This window comes from Phalacrocorax carbo, chromosome 1 (assembly GCF_963921805.1).
Source record: "Phalacrocorax carbo chromosome 1, bPhaCar2.1, whole genome shotgun sequence".
NCBI lineage: Eukaryota > Metazoa > Chordata > Aves > Suliformes > Phalacrocoracidae > Phalacrocorax > Phalacrocorax carbo.
Window position 1 is genome coordinate 207,522,836 of NC_087513.1, and position 22,712 is coordinate 207,545,547.

The 22,712-nt window shown below is 42.9% G+C and overlaps 1 protein-coding gene and 1 long non-coding RNA gene across 2 annotated transcripts in view; one reads left to right on the top strand and one right to left on the bottom strand.

The window, feature by feature from the left end:
• The window catches only part of FAT3 (FAT atypical cadherin 3), a 432,050-nt gene that overhangs the window by 371,563 nt on the left and 37,775 nt on the right, over positions 1–22,712 (bottom strand). The gene's annotated exons all lie outside the window — the stretch shown is intronic.
• LOC135310857 (uncharacterized) lies at positions 12,848–17,475 on the top strand. The gene is made up of 2 exons (XR_010370832.1): positions 12,848–13,132; positions 14,317–17,475. It is a non-coding gene; the product is annotated as an uncharacterized LOC135310857 (long non-coding RNA).

Below are 22,712 nucleotides of genomic sequence, written 5' to 3' on the forward strand. Positions count from 1 at the left end.
TATCCTGTGAGGTTCATGTTGTGGCAAATGATGGAGACAATAGATCAGGGTTCACCACATAGAAAGCATAAACTTCAGTTTAATTGTTACTGAACTACGTGCTATGTGAGTAATTGGGTTTATGGATGTTCCTGGCAGAGACAGAGGGGAACCCATCCTCTCAAGGCAGCTAAGTGCTTGACTTCTGTGTATTTTTATGTGTTTGTCAAACACTTAGACACTACAAGCACTTAGAATCCTTTAAATAAGTAAAATGTGTTGGGTTAGTTCAGCACAAAAGGCACTGTATCAATGCATGTTAACTACTTTCAGGATATGGGCATAAGTGCAACCAAAAGAAAAGCCTAATAAAAATAGGGTAGCAGGGAGAAAGAGAGGAGACATAAGGCTGACAGAATTGCAGCCTGCAAGAAGTCAGAACAGTAGATCTGAGAATAGCTCAGATCATAAGATAGAGAGGGAGAAAAAGCACCTCCCGTTTTATTATCATTGGGCCAGCTTACATTTCATTACAGTGAATCCAGGATAGGCAATTGTGTAATCAAGAGCCAGACGGCTTTACTCATTTATAATTAATTCAGAGTACTTTGAAAGTGAGCTTAGAAAATAGCCAAGTGCTTCCCTTTAAGGAAACCTCTTGTAATGCTTCTGCAGGGCACCACAAGGAAAGCAGAAGTTGTTCAGCTGAAGACAAAAGGTTTTCTCCTGACATAAATGAATAAAGTGTTACCACAGGCAGCGAAGCAGAGAACATGGCCCATCTTGAAGGAAGGCTTTCATCCAAGCACTGTAATTTTACAGCAAGAAACACCATTCTGGACTGTTTTACACCATTTTAAGGGTCGAGAGAAGTCTCAGTACATTATGGACTGAGATGCAGACTATTCAGTCTTCTATTTATTGTACATAGACAACTGCTCCCTTAGAGGCAAGCATGATTTTTGGCTCCAAAACCACAACCAGCACTTCCATCTACTCACAGCACTTGCCAGAAGAGTGGGCGTTAAAAGCCAGTATGGTTGCACTGCCTCCCGTACAGTCCCCCACCCTCCCCAGCCACCGCACTGAACTACATCGACAGCAGAGCCCTGCATCCTGGTGCTGCTCGTTTGTTCTGATCCTCAGGTATTCATTAGCTGTCCTGTGCCCACACAAATAATTCAGAAAGTTAAATGCCACCTTCCGTTTTGCGTAGTTACTAATTTATCTACACTTAACTTTTCATCTGTAATTCACATTGACATTAATGGAGAGACAAATATGTGTAACAGAACAGAGGCAGACCAAAATAAATGAGAAAAAATGTGGTCACCAGAAACCAATTCTACATTCAAAACTGCATAGTGGAAACCACTGGAGTGTTGAAATCAAGTGAGGGGCAAAATGCACCAAAAACACACTTGGACTGGGAGAAGAAGGGGGGTGCAGGGACAAAGTTGCTAGTACATACAATCAGTCTCAGCCTCATGGAAAAGAATATAAATATTTAGACATGAACAGACCTCTTAAAATACAGTTGCAGAGTCTGCTGGCACATGGACAAACATACAATAAGCCCACCAATGTGGAGACACAAATCAGGTAAACCAGACATGAAATTGGCAGGCAACATGTGCAAGATGCATTTTGTAAAGGCAAAAATGTGTTCACCACCAAATACAAAGATGAATTTTCCAAGACAATCTGAAGCTGCACTGTAAAAGAAATAAACATGAAATATTTAAGGCTGTTCACCTAAATGCTACCACTTCGAGCACACGGTGGCTTTTTCCCCCACCAGCATTCTCGCTACAACACAAAAATAAAAAGAAGGCTTTAAAGAGTGCTTTAACAGCCTTGCTACTTTGACAGTTGAACATCTTCCCAGATAGCCCTGAAAGAGTTAACTGCTTCAGAGCTCAGATAGTCTCCTTCCCATGTCTCACGATAAGTACTAGAAGATTTATGTGCAATGAATTTCCAATTACTGATCTGCACCAGCTGGGCTGTCAATCAGTCTGCCTATACAGTGCATGTCTTCATCTCCCCATGTTCTCCTTGCACGTAGAGGCTCCCTCTCCCCCCACGAGCACACACAAAAGCATGTAATTCCCACATTCCTATCAACTGGAGTAGGCTAAATGTTGCTTTGGACTTCCCTTGCTCCTCCAGTCTAAGGCAGACATTATTTTCTCACCATGGCATCCAGGAGAACAATTCCAGTGATGACTCTGAGACATCAAAGAGTATTTTAAAAGCAGAGTGACGTTTCCTCTAAGGCTTTTCCCATTAGCAGCCATTGGCAGGGAATGTAGGGTGTGAGGGAAATCTGTGAGGGAAGCCCTAGGATCAGGACACAAAATTCTCCTACGCTGGTACACAAGGTCCAGATACAAGGATTAGAGGAGAAAAAACTCACCACCCTATGGAAGTTTTAATTATGATTTTGTCCAGGTAAAACAGTGCAAAGTTGTCAGACAACTAGTTACAGTAACTTTAGGATCTCCAAAAAGCTCCTCAGATTCACCTAAAAGGTATTATCTCCCAATAAATACTGAATTCCTTCATGGGTGTCTCGTAGTTTTACTTCAGTATACATAAAGCAGGTGTCCTGCCGAGGGTCATCATCCACCCCATTTTAATGGATTATCATTTATTTCTTTAATACTCAGAGTCACTCAGCGCCAGCACACACCCGTTACTTTATTTCTCAGCCACATGACTAAGGGAAATGCTGAATCAATAAACCTTTGCAGAGCCACACTAAGCAATATAACCAGTGATTAAATCTTGTTTTCAATGTAGAATTCAGCCTGAAGAAACATAATTAAAAAAAACCTAACCACAAAGCTCAGAAAAAATATTTTCATCTCCTGTTTTCTAAGATTTCACTAAGCCATACCCCTGAAATAAAAAAACCCCACAGACATGGCATCATACTTGAGACTTGCCTGTTACAACATGATATTACCCCAGACTGTTGTTTTTGCACCTGCATTTCACTTCCTAACCTGGGTTACAGAGAAGATGATTCTTGAGAGGTTAATTAGCAGTGATGTAAACAGCAAATCCTTGCTATGTATCAGAGTGAATGTGCTTTACTACAAAGGCTGAGCATCCTGCGAAGGGTAGGGCTTTGAGATACGGCACCAAGCCACATCCTCTAGCAGGACCCGTAAGTTTTTTGCTCCCGTAGAGGCCTTACTGGAGCTCTCTGGAAATTTTCATCCAGGCTCAACTCCCTATAAATAGAGAGCTGCAGCCCCCGGGGGCTGTGTGGCTCTGTGCTGCTGGTGTGCTCTGAGTTGCTAAGGAGATGGCAGAGCGAAGGCTTGCAAACTGCGTAGGGGAACCAAGAGGAAAACGGCACTGCTCTGGGGTTCGGCTGAGAGCCAGGGAGGTGTCCTCCTGCAGGTATCCTCTGGATCAGAAGAAAAAAAAAAAAAAAAAAAAAAAAAGAAGAAAAAAGCATGGAGATTCCCTCTCAGCCTGATGCAGGCCAGACACTGGGAATGTCAGGGCAGGCATTCCCATCAACAGACTACCGAATAATTAGTATAAACCATCAACTGTCTGGGTTCTCGCAGCATCCCTGTTTCCTGAATCCAGACCTGGGTTCTTTATCTCAGAGAAAAGTAATTATAGCTTATATTACACAGCACCAGCCAAAAGGAAAAGGAATTTTTGAAACCTTTTATTCACTTATATGTAGACTGGTAAACAAGACTGATATGCAAAAAGTCAAGCCGGGAAGTGTAGCACTGGAACAAACTACGTAAAGGAACTGAGACTAGGATGACCCCTCATACACAGTCTTTTTCAGATCTGAACCAATTCATTTATCTTGGTCTAGAGGATGCCTGAATGGAGATGGAGTCTGGCTGAAGACATGGGAGGAAAACAAGGGTCATCCTGAATTAAGGTTGTATGTAGATACTACTGTCCATTTCAGGCATTCAAATTACATCTTGAAATAGGAGATGACTCACATCACTGTGTTCATGGCGAACATCGGCAAGACTGAGTGCACACCCTGAAAAGAGGAGGTTTTGCATTTCCAGCATGAATGGAGATACAATTTTACTGGGATAAATAAGGTGTACTTCAAGTTTATGCAGAAGCAAGTTTGCAATTGCTCCTGGTGGACTGGGAAACCACCTGAAGATAAAGCTAACTATAAGAAAAATTCTAGAGTAGTTTCCAAGAACAAAACCCTCAGGAAAATGACGACAACAACAAAAGAGCGTAGGAATTCCTCAAAAGAAACAGGCAAATACAAAAAGAGCCAAGGTTGTTCCTGCAAACGCAGCAGAAATGCTCCACGGTATTAGCCACAGTTTCTCACACAGATCACTTGGTTGTGATAGAAAATTAAATTCTTTTGTTTTCCAAGACTAATCCACAGCTAAAATTATATATCTTAACAGAACAAAGGCAGTATCTCTTGCCAACACTGTATTAGCTCATCTCTCACTGAAAAACAAAGACTTAGCAAAAAAAGGTGTATTTTTCTCTGTGGCCACCGATGCTCCAAGCCACAGAAGTATCAAAGTTTGTCTGACAGTTGCTCATTATTAGGCAGGTGAAAGAGGAAACTGAACTTTTTTCTTTGCCCCAAGACAGCAATGAAACTGCATTAAGAATATTTGAAATAAAAAGCACACAGAGAAACGGAATGATTTGGACTTTTACTGTCTTCCATCTTTTAAAGAAGCTAATGCTAACACTAACTCACTGGCGACAAACCGATGGAAAGAGAAGGAGCATACGATCACAGCTTATTTCCCAGTGTATGTATTTCTTAATATAGAAAAGTGTATGATAGATCTGCCACCATCTGATCTTGATTGTTGTAAAACCAGTCATTCTGCCTTCATCTGCCAAAAGAGTCTGAGAATTACTAGGGATATTTCTGGCAGCCTTAAGCACACAGAAGCACTGAGGCATACTCCCAGAGGACAGCTGAAAGTTTCTTAATAATTTCCATCTATCAGATGCCACTTTTGCACATTATTCGAGGATTGTCCAGGGTGATTTTAAGTTAATTAATGAAAGTGGGGTAAATGGCTTCAGGTCTTACTGCTGTTACTGCATTTCTTTTTTCCCCACAGAAGTTTTTTTATGACAGCTAAACAATCAGAAGTCTGATCTTGTATCTACTCAATTTTATGGCATGGTACATTGACTGAAGAGACAACTTATCGCAAAGATCTGATAAAATATCCTTTGGTCATAAATATAACCCTTAATTGGGGGGGAGGGGAATCGACAATCCCCTCACATATAAAACCGGGGGGAAAAAAAGCAGTAAGAGTTCTTATTCAGTGACACACATTAGTTTTTAATGACCTAACTTCACATTGTGATTTCTGCAAACAAAATTATTTCTAGCCTGATTCAGCCACTTTCCCTATTAAAAAAAAAAAATAATCTTAAATTTTTCGGGAAATTACAAGCACGATTGAACCAATATAATTTGACAAAAGGTTGAATACAAACTATTCGTATCAGGACTATTATTATAGCCAAGAGGCAATGGGCACAAATTGAAATATGGGTAATTCTTTTTAAATACAAAAAAAAAAGAAAACATTTTCCACCATGAAGGAGGTAAGGCATTGGCATAGGTTGCCTAGAAAGTTTGCGGAGTCCCCATCCTTGGACATATTCAAAGCTCAGCTGGACACAGTCCTGAGTAACCTCCTGTTGCTGACCCTGCTCTGAGCAGGGGGCTGGAGTAGATGACCTCCAGAGATGCCTTCCCACCTCAGCCACTCTGTGACTCTCTGAATATTAGGCACAAAGATTCAAATTTACCAATTGTGTTAAGGCTGAATATCAAATATAAGCTATTTTCAGCTATACAAATAGCTGAAATTTTGGCCATAAAACTGATAATAAAGTATCATTTTAAATGCACAGAAGTTCTTAAGTGATCATATTGCATATTTGCTAGCAATAGATGAGTATATCCAAAAGAAAACCACCATTTCTTTTGCATACCTTATACTTCCAACACATGAAGTGTTGTGCCAAGAAATTCTCCGTTTTCCAATCAAAGGAACAGGTTTGCAACATGGATTCTGGATTTCTCTCTGCACATTGCTGTAATAGCGTTGATGGCTATGACCCCTCTTCCTGTCAATCTTTATTTCCATATGTCATCCGACTGTCACACTTCCTATATTTTCCTCCATTTCCTAAGCTTTAAACCCATGCAAAGTTACTTAAAAACAATACTACGATAATGCAAATGAACCATGCAGGCCTTTACAAGTGTAGGAGAGCTACTTATGGAAGCCTCTTCAACTTGCAGCCAAGTCTGAAAACGCCTTTCACATCACTAAATGATACTCGGTCCAGCATTGACTGTGCAATTCTATAGTTATTAGTCATAGCTGCTAATGAAGATCAGACTTGGAACTAAGTGGCATTAGAAGTTTTGCCACCCATTCAGCACAGGTAGATTCACAAGTTTCTTGCCAGGTCTAAGAGGTACAGGAAAAACTGCAGGAGCTCAGCCAATGCTGTGAGCACAGGGCTGGAGTATGGACAGGCAACCAGAATTTGAAAAGCTCTGAGCTAAGCTGAACAGCAACAGCTGAACAAGCAATATCTAGGCACACACAAACCTGGAAGATAAGAGTGAGCACAGCAAACACAATGGTGCAAGTCACTAGAGAGCAGTGTTAGAGAACGCAAGTATTTGAGGGCCAGCAAATTAAATTCATAATCCTCTGAATCCAGGTATTTCTACAATGCCAGACAAAGAAACCTTTCAGGCAACAGATGTTAAAAATAATTAAAAATGGTGAAGTAGGGTGGGGAAGAGTCAAGTTAAAATATATTCCAAATATTAACATCCTCACGTACATGATATGAAGTCTTTCAACACCCACTGTGCACGTTTCTCTCATCCAGCTACGGGGAGAGAGGGAAAATGTGGCAAGACTCAATGCAACTTTCAGGTTTGCGTGCATTAGCAGTGTTGCAACATCCAAGCTGATGAGATGTAAAGGGTTTATTTATCTGCCAAAGCAAAACCTTTCATTGGGTCAAAACTGAATAAAATTTCCATAAATATGTGGGTACATACAAGTGTGCTTGTTAAGAAGTCTACACTGAGAAGTCTGAACTCCTCCCGAGCATTCACAGTCGTCTCCCCAGAGGTTCGAGTCTCCACTGTTACCCTGCCAAAGAGGCAGGAGAAAAATGGGTGCAGCAAATATCACTTTGCTGGAAATGGGCTCACAGAACTTCCAGCAGCTTGTCGCTGTGACTGCAAAGAGTTAAACACCGCAAGGCATTGCTCTGATCTCACACATCAGTGAAAAACCAGTAGCAGCTCTACCCAAAGCAATGGTGCAAAATAAACACAAAGCGGAATCGGACCCATAAGCTCTTAAAGAGAACAGTGAGCTAGATATAGATATGGATTTCCCAAGGTGAACCCCTTTTGTATGAACGCAATCTCTAAATATTATCATTTAACCTTCTTCAGGATTTAGGTTTGATTTCAGACTAACCACAACCATTTGGATCAGCCACACAAAGTAAATCTGCAGAGCTCCCGAGTACTGAAAAGGGGTGGCAGAATGAAACAGTTTGCCGAACCTCCACAGAGGGGAAAAATAAAACTAGTGTCAGCAGAGTGGGATCAACATTAGTTACACTCTTAGTGATAACATCGAATGATCCGTTTGCCACCTGAAGCTGATACAGGCTAAGAAATTAAATGATGGGACCTTACAGACACACTTTCCTTATCTGGGGTGACAGTGCTGCTATATAAGCTACAAATAAAACTCTTAAAATTTCTCACAGATTTATCCCTGCCCATCTGCAGTCCCTACAGGGTTAAAGTTGGAACGCCCTGCTCTGCCCCTCAGTCTGGAACGTTTTGCCACTGTGACCAGCTGTTAGAGCTTAGGTTTATCATCAGGAATCCAGTGACACAGCAAAGGTCTGAATGCAGACATACATTTCTGACTCCCAGTAAGCAGAAAGCAGACCAAAAAATTATGCCCATGACTAACAAGCCCCATCATGCCTTCTAAGCCTCTTCAGTCTAAACTGATTTGAGAATGTAACCGTGGTCAAAACCACTACCTTTTCTTAGAGAACTTTTTTTAAAGTCAAAGTGGGCTTTTTATTCTTTTTTTAGTTTAAAAACTTACTCATCTGTGATAGACACAGACACCCGAAAAACAGCTTCATCTTGTTCTGTACCTTGCAAATATAAGTAGTTTCACTTCCTGCATTGCTGTAAGGATACTGAGAAGTCAGTGCGAGCAGCAGCACATTTTTCTCTCCAAAATAGCTGCCACCCAGGGGCGTGAGGCACAGCTCAGCCACCCAGGTCTGCAAACCCAGTCCACCTCCGCGCACCCTGGCTATGGTGAATCTTCTCCATCCACATGGCTCGTGAGACGTGTGATGTGAAAACAAGGGGAGAAAATTGATGGGGAATGGAAAAATGAATAAAAATTAGGATCAGTGAATTAATATCAAGCAAGAGGCAAAGTTTTTCTTTTTTCCCCTCTGTTTTTCCTTTTTTAACTTTAAAAACTCTGCCAAAAGAAGGAAGGGGAACAAGTGGGATGAGTTAATGAGTGTGACAGCATCGCTGGAAGACACAAACTGGGAACCTGGCAGCCCAGGCAGTGTGCCAGGGCACAGCCCAGTCAGGAGCAGGGCTGTGGGTCATGGGCCCGGCCACCGGCCGTGCTGTAGCACATGAGGATATAGGCTTATAGGAGCTGACAAGGTTTCCTCATGTTGCCAGGCCAGGCTGCCCCACAACTGACAAATAAAATTGGGTTTTCAGTGTGAAAAGTGGGTCATGGCTACATAGAGGAGGACAAGCCCAACACTACAGCGGCATGCGGTGAGCGACAGAGGAGTGGCCACCAGGGACCCCGAGGCCTTTATTAGGGGTGTTATTATGCAAATTTGGCAGCACCCATCAGCCTGTCAGCCTGGTAGCTGTGAGCTGCCCTAGGTGAATGCCATTAAATGCCCCTTCCCCAGCCTACACTTGCTAACGCTCCTGTCCCCTGCGAAGGCCACGGGCCTCCTCTCCCAGCTCTGCCCTTCACAGCCCAGCCCTCTTCCTGCCCCATACTGCCCTGGCCTGACTCCCCCAGTTCCCCCGCACTCATGGGCAATCTCCTTCCATCAGGTCCATTTGCAATCCCACATCCCCAGGCATCCCTGGCACTGAGCAGAGGGGCAGTTTGAGACAGGGGATATGGGGACAGGCTGGCTCAGTCCCCACCACCCCTGCACTTTGCCTCCTGCAAAGCCAAGGGACGATGGGGTCCCAGAGCATAGGCACGTTTGTAAATTGGGACTCTTTTTTAAGCATTCGGTTTTTCCCCCATAAGCTGAGGTCCCCACACACATCTGGCTTCTGGGGAAAGGGCACAACCAGGTTCCTGCAAGAGGCAGGCGGGTGTCCGCCTCCATACTGGGACGCGTGCCGGGAAGGACACAAGCACTGCCATGCATGCAAGCGGTGCTGTGCACAACAGCCTCGGCCAAACCATGCGCTTTCCCAGTCATCCCCTCAGTTATCATTATAATCTTGACACACAAAAAAAATCTGGACTTTTTAAACAGTGCTTAAATGATTCCCTCCCCCAAAGAATTAAATTACCATTTATAGCCTTTCTTCCTATTAAAAATTTATCAATTTATTCATCACTTCTAGGACTGAGACCTTTCATTTGTTTTACAATGAAGAAACCTTTGATCTACAATTCTCCAAGGCTACCATTTTTTATTCTTTAGTTCTTCTCATTAAAAATAAAATACCTCTATTCTCCAAAATGCCTTGATGGCACTCTCAAAATGCCCATTTTAACAATGAGGAACTTTTTTATCCTTACCTCATGATAGGCACTTTGGAAGTTTAAAAGGTTTGGTGGTTTTGTGTTTTGGTTTTTTTTTTTTAATCTTAACAGAACTGTACCAAAAAAAATAAAACACCCCACAGAAAAACCCAGAGGTTTTACATCCAAGAATCATCAGGCCGGAAGACTGCAACCAGGCAGTAATTACAAAGTGAGTCAGAACTTTCTCCCAAAGACAAAGAAACAAACAGCAAAAATAGAGCTTCACAGAATTTCTTCACCTGGCATGCTGAATTAGGCTAAGCTGAAGAGAGTTTGCCCTGGAACACCCCAGCTGTGCCAGCCTGCCTCCAAGGGACAACTCCTTAGTGGAGCCCGAGCCAGAGCATACATTAAGACCCAAAGGTACAACCTGCAGAAGAACATTTGGAAACCATATTTTAGCATTTTTGCCTCTTGTTCATCCTGTTCTCAACAGCTGGACACACAAAGACCCCTCTCAGCAAAACAGTCGTTAGCATTTGGGTGTGACTATGACTACAGAAAGCAGATTTACCCCTACCCAAGGTGCTAAACATGTGTTTCACATCAGTGGCCTCAGGCTGCTCCTACCAAGAGGACAAAATGTTGAATGGATTTGCCTTACTGTACTCCTGGTACAACTTACATCTCATCTACTCCAAGGACCATACACTTTTGCATTTGTTTACTCCATAAGGTTTTCTCCATTAACGTAATTAGAGGCTCACAGGTTACACATTACAAATCAATAGAAGAGGGACAAGGACCATTTGTCCAACCAGGTCACATGTCACAGACTGGCCAAGTCCAGCTACATAATACTTTGGCCCCATATGAAACACTAGGACATAGCTACTATCTGGCACATGGGTTTCAGATCAAAAGTTTGAAACAACCTGAGAGAGGCATCACTGTTCCTTGGGAGAGAGGCACCTTCACGTCCTGAGACGGCTGCAGGAAACCCCCAGGGTGCAAAGTCATCAGTAGGGATTTGGCCTTGATACTGATGCCCCATCACCTATCATGAATGGCCCATGGGATGCAGGACAGTGCTAGCTGGTGTGGGCCAGACAGCAGACTAACATGTCTTCAAGCTTGTTCTTCTTATTTACACATAGAGATGTCACACAATAAGGGTCATACTTTGCTGCTGATCCAGCCTAAAACTGACATGCCTGGCACCAGGCAATTCCCTGGCACAAGACCACCTTGTAGACTCATGCTGGTCCACCACGTACAGGTTCGCGTTGCACTTTGGTGCACCACAGAGGGCTTGCAGGGCTTCCACTGCATGAAGGTTTCTGAAAGGGGACTTTTCAATAGACCTAGTCAAATTTTTTCCTTCAAAACAATCTTTTCAGGAAAAATTGGATTTTTATCCCAAACAAACATTTCCCCACATTTGCTCTCCACAGAAACTCTGATGTCTGTCAGGAATAGCAGTGCTTGAAAAGAAAAATGTGCTGATTGCAGTTTGATTTTTAACATAAAAACTTTTTCTATACAATTAAATCCTATTTTCTGCGCACCTCTGTCACAGGCAGATGAAGAACAAGCTGAAGTTGAATTCCCAGCGGAGACCAAATCCTATTCCAAACCTGAATTCAGCTTAGATGCGATGCTGAATCAAGCCCACACTCATCTTCTGAGAGGCCAAGGAAATAAATATAAAACATAAATATAAACATAAATCACCCAATTCCCAACATTTACATGCAACACTAAAGCAGAACAACCAACTAACTTGGTAGAGAAACAATAATATACTCCACTACCAAAGCAGAGTATATCAGAGGATCAAAAACCACTTAGTGTCCAAGCCTCTGTTTAGTGCAACATAAACCCTCCAGCTGCTATAGGGAGCGAAAAGGCAGCTATTGCCAACACACACATTTGTGTAGGAGCTCCAGCTACGACCACAGGAAACTGCCAAGTGTACCTGTGCTACCTCCTTCCCATCCCAACAGTCATAGCTACCTGCATCAGGAGGGAGCAGAGGAAGAGCCAGCAGGAAACACAGAAATCCAGAAAACAGCTCCATAAAATAGCACGTGGCTAAGTGCAGCTAATTACGCTTTTGTCACCAAATACAAGATGGACCAAAAATATTACTGTCTTGTAAGTCACTTGCATATGCCAGAATATTTCCACTCTGCATAAATGGATTCCTTTCAAATATTATGAAAATGAATTCATCCCAGAAAAACACAACAGGCCTAACTGCATGTCACCAGATGTCACCCAGGCTATGATACAGCCACTTGAGTATGCTCTTCACCAGCACCGCATAGGAGCCGTGAATGTCTGATGAGGCCCAGGAACGCGGGCTTGCCAAGCACTTGTCAATCTCCAGTGTGTGTTATTCCTCTTCAGTAATCTAACGCCGGCATCTTGTTCCTGTGTACATAAAAGCTTGCTCAGCGTGTTCAAATTGCTATAATACTGACAGCCTAATCATTTGGCGAAATGCTGCCATATTAACAGATAACAACTTGCCCTCTCTGCAAACAGGAGGCTGGTAGTCTGCATCGCTCATTTCAGGGAAGAGGATGGACAAGGGGGTTTCACCTCCTGTTCCTGTTCGTGGGATATTATTAATGATACTCAATGCCCACTACCCCCAAAGCAGTGCTAAAATACATCGGGGGTGGGGGGGTGGAGGGGGATGCTGTTTTACTTAAGCAAAATAACACACACACACAGAAAAGAGGCATTATTCCCATTTTACAGAGTGCTTCACAAAGACAGAAAAGAACTTTATGTGACAAAGGAAACGTGTGGGCTGAGAAGAAAAACTGAATTCATCCCACCCAGTCGTAGTCCAAATAACCATAATATTATTGAATTAGTGCTCTGCTTAAAATGAGCGGAGATCAGAGGCTCCCGAAGTGTGGTTTGCAGTTAACCTTTGCTCTGTGAGTCACAAGAATGACTGACAGAGGTCAGGCCAAAGGTTTCCCTAGCCCAATATCCTGCCCGATAGTGGCCCACAACAGATGAGTATGGAGGAGTGAAAACAGGCAAAATATATTGTAATAACTCTACACAGCAGCATAGCAGTCTGCAGCTCCCACATTTCAGGAACCAGAGGAAATTTCTCTCTTTTTAAGAGCATTTGGTGGATTCCCCTTCCATTAGTTTGTACAGATGCTGTCTGTTGGGGTGAAAACGTCTGGCATCCACAAGGTCCAGCAGCAGCAGATGCACAGCTTCATTACAGATCTCCATCAGGTCATTTTAAGCCTGATGCCTCAGACATAAAACAGCAGGGACAAAGAGTAAGTAATCATTCACTTTCCAGCTAAGCAAGTTTTCCTTTCTGATAATAGTTATTTGAGATCCCATTACTGTGCATACAAAGTTAAGGTTATTCTTTGTGTAACTTTGCATTCAGGTCTACCCTGCAGAAAACGCTAAGTTCTGGTCAAAAAATGCAGCAGTTTTAAGGCAAAAGGCACGTTTTTATGTACCTCATATATTTTTAAAAAGTGATAATGCAGGAAAGTATTAACACGTTCCCCTTTCCACAGCGTATGACAGTCAGGAACAATTCCCATCACAGGAGGAGTCCTGCAGCAGGTCTCCTCCTAGTACAGTAATCGTAAGGAAAGTGCTCGATTATTTAGGCCAGTGGTTCCCAAATAGTCTCTTCTAAAGTGTGAACAACCTTTACCCCATAGTGCTTCTTTCCACAGAAACCCCTCCAAGCATTCTTCCCTTAAGTAGGGGATCAAGTTATTATCAACCCTGTCCTCTTGTTTCTCTTTGCATTTTCTCCACTACTCAGATACCCATGGTAGTGCTCAAAATATTGTCAAGTCCGAGGCCTCTCAAAGAGACCAGTAAAGGGAATACCTTCACTGTATCAACAATACATTGATCAATGTACAAGCTGGTTTGTACGGGAAATAAACAACCTCCATCCTGATCAAAGGTCCTAAACATGTAGCTTGACAGACTATAAGGAAGTGTTTTAAACACTGCAGGGCACTCTGTTTGCATTTAATCTTTTCTTTTTTAGTACTTTCATTTTTTTAAAACATTTTTCCCCAACCTGTCAGTGTTTGCTTTCCAAGATTTGTTTATGCTATGTAAGCTGTAGGTTATTTCTGTTAGAGACCCTAATTTCCTCCTCTGCTGGGACTATGGCGATAGCCCCAAGGAGGTTTACACTGAGAGAGAAAAGCATGACAGGCAGTGAATTAAGTGGTTCAGAAAGAGATTCAATTAGCTTTCTCAGTGGAGGAAAATGAAGATTTTAAAAAAAAAGAAATTCTTGGCGGTTCCACGCTCCTGTCTCTGTGTCAACTTCTGCAAACGGACATCAAGAGACAGTCAAAGAAAATAATCATCAATATTTGAAACTTAATATGATGTGTGATTTATTGACACAGGACTAATACCAAAATCTGCCCTTACTTTTTTTCTTTGTGTGTGGTTTTTTTTATTATTATTCTTGCAGGTATCACGTAAGATGGAAAATGCCAATTTCAAACCTCCCACTGAGTACCCCAGCATGAACTACAGCAGTTAATCTACAGGAGCTGACTATTAACATTCCTCCTTGTCCCCAAACCCTCCATGGACATAACCTTTACCGATATGCAGCATCTCCCTTGCCTCTCCTGTGTCTCCTGTAGTGAAGACCAGCACCAAGCACAGAGAGGATCCAGAACAGATGCGATGCACAAAATTAAAAACATAGTGGGAGAACAGCCAGTTACCTGCAAATGAAGTTATGTACTTGTCACCACCAGACCAGCCGTGGGGCTGGAGCAGCCCTGGGCTGCCCATTAGAGGCTGCAGAACTCCTGTGCTCCAGCACCACCCTCTTGTTCTCACTTCCCAGAGCCCTCAGGGTCTGACCTACGGCCAGGAAGAGCCTCTCACCTCTCCAGGTCTTGCTTCACAAGGGATTGAGCTCTCCTGACAGTCCTTGTCTTTCCTCCTGTTCTCCTGCCAAAAATGTCTGTAAATTCCAGCTTTTTCCTTGGCAACTCCCTCAAAAGGCAAGAGCGTAAGGGAGGAGCTTCCCCCCCCTGTTTTTTTTTCCTGGTAGCCAATTCCCTGGCTGGCTGAGTTCAACTCATTTGTTTCTACTGAATGTTTGCTTTTTGAGCTGCTGTAAAATTAGATGGCAGGAAGCCTAGAACTCCTGCGTAGGCATCTTCCTTACCATCTCCTAAGCCATGAAGCACAGAAATGGTGTGTTCGTTCCAGTGAAGAAAGCCTGGCCAACATTTCCACAAGCCTTACAAATGCTTTGAAACCCAGTGTTGAAAGCTCATGGACTGATTAGGACTCGCGTCCCACAGGAGAAATCCCAACCTAACAAAACAATAACGCCAGTATTGAGAAGGAGCCAGACCCTGAGAGGTGTTGGAGCTCTAAGTTTTGAAAATGCCAGATATTTCTAAATCTGATGCCTAAACTACTAAGCTGTCCCATCAGGCATTAGTGGAAGTATTTATTATTTTTAATACATGCTGCCTGCCGGCAGAGGCAAACAAAGTAAAAGAGAAATGACAAGTGCCCCTTCAAAGGGACTGCCAGCTGAAACAAGAAATCTGTAGGTATAGTTCAGACTTTGTACTTTCGAATGCATGTGCACCTACAAAGAGAGACAAAGAATTACAATCATGCTATTCCTGACTCCAACCATTTCTTTGCATTTAAAAATACACAGAATGCCATGAACATTCATTATTCTTTAATGGCACACTTTGGCCAGGAGAACCGAATGTAGGAAAATGAAAGACCCAGTTTGCTATTGAAAATTGAAGGCTTCTCATTAAAAGTTTTTAAAAAGAAAAGTGTAATAGTCAGGAGAAAGTGTCTACTTTTAACTCCTTTCTCTTGTTCCTCCCCAACTGTGCTCTGGGCCATGAAGATTAAGAAAGTATTAAGAAAGAATGCTTAATAATGGTGGCCTTTACTTAAGAGCAGACTGCCAAAACAGTAAGGGAAGGTTAATCTGATTAAAATAATGACGACATTTACCAAACCAGAAACTTGGCTTTTAATAAGGAAGCCTACATGCAAAACAATAATTTTCACATTTTTTTGTGAAAAGATGACTATTTTATGATAGACTATAAAAGGTTGTGTTCAGCTGTCTTTGGGATTTACAAGGTGTTAATAACAGACGTCCCATAACTTGTTTACCATACCAGAAATACATTCAGATAAATGCCATCATCATGGATGAGTGATGTTAGTCTAAGAGGGCTCAAAGTTCCCTGGAGTCAATGCACAACCTTTTCACAGTCTTCCTTGGTAACATCTTATCTGAAATAGGACAGGCATAAAATTTAGATCATGTTAGTAACAGCAAAAGACATGACACATGGCACATCCACTTCATGAAGACTAATCCATGGAGAGACAATAAGTTATTCCCTAGTTAATCTGTTTTGTGGACCACAGAGTTTTGCGCAACTGAAGCCAGCAGTGTGCAGCACAAGCCCCCCCCAGACAGACCCCAAACAACCCAGCATTTGCCCAAATCTGGTCCTTGTAGCATCCCAGCGACTCTGCAAAAGGCAGCAGCTCTCAGATTCCACTCAATTTCTACTGGCACACGCAACCCCTAATTTAGGAAGAAAAGGTTACAGGGTGGCACACCCTCACTGAAAAAGTGCCAACACCTGCTTTACAATAGCCCTTTTTAAATTCCAGGATCTCTTCCAGCCAGTTTCATCTAACTTCCATTTCATTTTATTTCTACAGCCTCTTTGCTCACATACCTTTTAAGTCATTATTTCCCAAAGTGAAAGATAATGTACCATTATTATCCTATATCTTAAGAAAACGTGATACAATACTAGATCGATATCCCAGCCTACTACTAAATGGCTGCACAGCCAGCCACAAATCTTCCCGTCCTTATCACTCAAATAGTGAAATACCTAAGGTTCTTTTCCACAAAAAGCTCTTCCACATTTGGTATGTTTTTCATTTAATGGCTTTATTCCTTCTTTAAGTGAGTTGCACATATTCTAATGATGCATTTCCCTTATTATGTCTCCATCTGCAATTTATTCATTTGTATGAATTTAACTCTGGTGAACAGTAAATTCAGAGACAGAAGAAACAGCAAGCAGTCATTGTACAAAATTCTCCAAACCCATCTGCCTTCATTTTGGTACAAGAGCAATCAAACATCTAGTGCTCAGTGGTGGACCATCCTCTGTTCCAGCTGACATACCACAAAGTCTCTGATGACGAGGCCAACGAGAATAAAATTGTCATCTTTCTTTCAGGAAGAGAATCTCAAATATTTTTTCTGCTCCATCAGTCTCATGTGGGCCAGAACTGCCATCCTGTGGTAGCAACCTTGATCCAGTGCTCCAGTGCACATAAGCCACAGACCTCCTTTTATATACAGCTTACTTGGAGAACGGGGCTCATTTGGAGAGGAAAGGCATGGAGGATATTTCCTATCATAATACTATTACAACAGTATCATAAAAATTGAAAACAGTGGTCACGAGGTATGATTCCTTACCAGTCTTACAAGTCACCAATACCTAGCCTGTTTCACTTGTTAAAAAAAAAAAAAAATCTCTAGTTAAACTGTGGTTGTTTTGTTTTAAATAAAAACACATCTGGTTTCCAAGCACATTCATTTCTGCCTGATCTGAAGAGTTCTTCCAGTCCTGGCCTTTTTTTTTTTTTTTCTTTCCTTGCTTTTTGACCAGCTGTTCACAAAACCATATAAACACAGGGGAAGGTCAGCAAGGAATGACAGAAAGTGATAGCTCAAGTCATTGGGTCATGAACCTTTCCACCACATGGTCACAGCAAAGCATAGTCATAGCATGTCTTTAGAAAACCTTCATCATTTCCCTACTGCCACACAGGACAACTACTCCTGGACAGTTTATATCCCAAAAATGAAACAAAAAATAAAAAACCAAAACCCCCCACAACTCACTTTGTTTGGATAAAATTATTAACGGTTTTTAAAGAGAATGGCACTATGGACTTGAGAGAGAGGGGAAGAAAAAAAGAAAAGAAAAAATGTCAAGAAGACACCTTCGCCTTTCTGACAGCTTTCCGCCAGAGCTATCCGGAAGGAAGGGCTCATGGCCCAAAGCCACCAGTTGGCAATGCCAAGCCCTTGCTATGGCCAGCACGGCCTTGGCGTACAGGACCCCACCGCCTCTCATGAGGGACCACTGGGTCCTCCCAATGGGTGGGGGACCCTCCCCAGCCAAAATTTCCTAACGAGCATGCACATTTCTGCAATGCTTCTAAGCACTTCAGGAGGAAGGGCTCCAGCTGTGTCAGGAGTATTGTTAATAAACAGGAATGGCTCCGGTGGCTCCCTCAGCCTGCAGGAGGCTGTGTGGGATCCTCCCATCACAAGCAGTAGGTGTGGAGGGAGAAGAGAAGGAGAAGAGAAGGTTTCTGGTCTCTGATGGATAGATGTCAATCACCAGAGACACCCAGCACCACCGCCATGCCTGTCCCTCCTTACAGGGCAGGGCTTCCCAGCCAGCAGGGAGCCCTCCCCAGCTTCCCAGCTCTGGGCAAAAGAGCAAAACCTTGGCTTCTTCCTCAGAGAAATATCACTATTCTGCATTAATTCAATACAGTATACATCCCCTGTCACTCAGGAGAGTATGACGGGTGACAGGTCTCCTAAGGCAGCAGGCCAGGCTGGGCGTACACCACTGTCCATGGCTGTGGCCTGCCCCAGCCATGGCTGCCTCCTGCCATGGCCACAGCCACATGCCCTCCCTGGGGATTTTGGAAATAGGGGAGCAGGAAAGACAAGGTCCTCACAGAGTTCCAGAGATGAGGTCCTGACCCTGCTCTCCAGGATGGTGGGGTTTCTCTTTGACCAAGCTGCTCCCCAAGATGGTGGGGTTTCTCTTTGACCAAGCTGCTCCCCAAGATGGTGGGATTTCTCTTTGACCAAGCATCACCATTATTAATGCAATGAACTGATGTCTAATCACACCAGACAATACCACAGGAAAAAAACTGCAATATCAGTAAAGAGTATTGTAACATGCAAATATTCAGGTTACTTTGCCTGGGAGCGTTGATGTGGGCATCAAGGGGCTGTGAGCAGATGGGGAGCCCTCCTGCCCCCTCCTCCCAGCTGTCCTTCACCAAGCCCAGGCACTGCCAGCGATACAGGGCAAGCTCCGTGACCAACCGGCACCATCCCAGACAGAAAGCCTCCAATTTGGTTTCAATTAAAAGAAACTATTTTGAAGACAATTCAATCCCAGTTCCAGGCATGGCAATTTCCAGCTCCCCATTTTAGAAAACTCCTCTCCAAATACCGGCAGGCTCTGGCTGCTGCACAAGCTGCACTCTTTTTAGGCTGCGGACATTAATCAAGCTGCTCTTTATTTTTAGATTTTCTTCATAAGACTTTACGCCACAAACTCTATTAACGTTATGTCTTGGAACATCAAAGTTATTCACAAATCAGTCAAACTGACAGAAAATGTTCCTCCTGCTTTGGGAGAACTGAACTCAGCTGGCTTTTTAGTAGGAGAAGCTGAGAGAAGGTAAAAAAAATGAAAAAAATACATCACACACTATAAATCAACCAGCTGGACATCCTGCCTATGAATGAAATTCCTCCAAGGAGGTGGGGAGGGAGGGAGCAGAGCAGCAATTTTTCCCCACAGACACCTGCGTGCGCAGGTTAACCACTCATCTGCATGGAGCCACATGAAGCTGCTTTGACTTCAGGGCAGTGCACAGCTGAGGCTGGGGAGGGAGGACTTACCTCTGCATTTCCAGCCCATTTAAAGGCACGCGCTCTCTTGCTCGTTTCCTTCCTCTGTCTCTCTCAATATACTGAATAATATCACAGCTGCAAGAAATCTCAACCCCCGATACCTACCCCCAGCCTAATAGGAACCTTCCAATTCATCCAGTTCAACACGCTGACTTATTCAGCTAATACACTCTGCCCTAGGACTGCTGCAGTATGGTGATCCCTGCTGCAGGGAAAAGGGATGGATTGCAATCTCACATCACACTCCCGATGCCCATCTAACCCGCACCATAATCAAACTCTTCATTCTTCATTTCCCCCACCCCCCTAAGCAGGATTAAGAGAGACTAAAAATAAAAAATACAATTACTTCAACCCTTGTCTTTCTGTTTAGTGTACCGAAGCCTGCTCTTGAAAACACCCCCAACTCCTTCTCTCCAAAACCAGAAAGAAGTCGCAGGTCAGCAACATGCCCTGTACAAGAGGCTGAATTTTATCTAGATTTCCTCACCGCCACTTAGAAGTACTTGGGAACCTTCTGCAGGGTAGATTTTTGTTGGCACCTTGAGGTACAGGTAAACCATTAATCAAGAAAATCTACCACATCATATGTCAACCGGTGGAAGCTCATAAATGCAAATTAAAGATTAAAGGTACGCTGTCAGCTGGTACCATTTCTGATTGGCAAATCCTGACCTGCTGTTGTTACCAGCAATGCCTTAGATTATGTAAAAGGAAGGATATTAGACACTTATTTTTTCCCCCATGTGCTTACTTTGAGCACAAAAGCAACACCAGCGACTCCCACGAGCCCCATGCAACAGCTCACACGATGCCAAAGGCATCCGGGGTGAGACCCAAAACCCAGAAGGGAAGTTTCAGCTTCTATAGATATCAACAGCTGTAGTATCATCAGAGGTATGCAGGGAAGTGTTAGCAGTTACAGACTGGCTGCTCAGACCAAGCAATACAAAGCCAGGCTGGGAGTAATATGACACCTTTTTCCCCTTTCAAAGAAAAAAATCCAGGGCTCACTGAATATTACTGTGTACATTTATTTCTTTACATTCAGTGGAAAGTACTAAGAACTTCTGCCTTCTTAGCATCCCTAAATGTGAGCTACCAAACACACTTGTGCTCTGCTACCATAAAAAAACCAAACCAAAACAAAAACACAAAACCTAAGCCCCAAACACAAAACAACAGAAGAGGGTAAATATTAAAGACATTATCCCAATCCCTTGCCAAATTAAAGCAGGCTAAAATTTCACAGCAGAAAATGGATACAAATATTTGGCTATGGAAACCTTCCTGTTTCAACTTCCATGCACCAACATGTAATTGGGTTAGTCTTAAGACTGCAAAAACTTAAATGGCAACTTTTTTTAAAAGCTACAAACTCTGGGAAAATTCTGTCACCTGGCAAAGCAAGGTGACATTCTCCAACACTTCTCCAGCTTCACGTTTAAGGTGAAGGGGATTGGGGATTGTCCTCAAATTTCTCAGCATGAGCTTTACTAGGCAAACCACAGTCCAGAACAATACATTCCTATTCGAAAGGTGTTACAACTTACCTTTGAGTTATCCTCTAACCCAGGGAAATGAACCAGAAAGCACCAAGCAATAAGCTGTATGTTCACACAGGCAGCTCCGCTCCTGGCAAAGCTCCAGCTGTGCAAGTGCTTCCACCTTCACTGCCTGCACCATCCTTGCTGGGTTATCGGCAGGATCCTGCACACAAGCCACCATCGCACCACTGACCAGTGCCACGCGCCACGGCCCCAGGCGGCACATCTAACTTCCGTTCATATTTTCCACATAGAAGGAAAACCATAGTAACTGTTGCCAAACACTGACAAAGCACCATACCTACTGATGGGGGGGGAGAAAAGGAAAAAAGCAGAAATCATACTAAAGCTGGCCTTTTGATTTAAAGACCAGAAAACGCAGGTTTAATCTGTGAATATTTTTTGCCCCATTACCAGTCAAGAATTACTGGTTCTGCCATGTCAAAACACACAGGGCTTTTGTTATGCTTTCTGAAGTGTTATATTTACACATTGTGGTTATATTTTTTCTGGCTGCTTCTCTGATGCTTAAGGAATGATAAGGATTCCTTACAGCATTAAAGGGTTTTAAAATGCAGTGCACAGACAAGCAATTTGGGAAGCAATCGCTATGTTTCTAAAGTGAACTTTAATCTAGAAATGCTCATAAAAATCATATTATGGCATACGGAAACAATAATGTTAATTAAATAATTTGCATTTACATAGCAATCGGTCCCAAGGGCCAAGCCTATAGTAGCACAATTCATACGAAGTACACCACATGCTCAGCAGCAATAGATCTTAAAGGTTTGACCTGAAGAAACCCAAGTGCATGCAACATCTCATTCCCTTGTACCTTCTACCCTTCAGGCCTTACGTGTCCAAAGGCAGCCACCAGATTTTGGCTGCCTCAGATTATCTGGCAGGACTTCCATGCTTGGTGGTTAGCTGCGTGAGAAGTATCCACACCTCTGGTACCTTCTGTTTTGTTTTACTAAGCCATACATAAGTACTCAAGTGACCAAAGGTCTTTGTGTAGCAAGGAAATGCTCTGCCCAAGCACAAGGACATTGCCTAACTTTCCGTGCCAAGCTAGCTGGGTGCAGGGCTGCTCCTCTCCAGGTAACAGAAACACATGTGGGACTGTTCACCCTTAAGCCTTCTTGCATTTGTTCAACACAAGCAAAGATAAGTGCAGAGATACTTAACACCCACAAGCCAGCTCTAATTCAATATTCTTGGTCAGACAGGATTTGTACATGACAGAAATAGAACTAACTGCATTACAAGAGAAATGAACTCTTTCCAAGATCCTGCCCATTTAAAGAGCAATGCCAAGCTCCTTATATTTATGTTGGTCTCTTAACAATTTAGGAAAGAATTAGTAGTGGCAGGAACCTGAAACACTAAAAGCACACTATTGTTTTTAAATGAGAACACTGTCAAGATAAATATATATATATAAACACACATGTAAAAAAAATGTAGACAACCCCATCTTCATTTGTGTTTTTTGTTAGATTTTCTGCCCCATTTATTAGCTCCGTCAGGGAAGTAGCACTA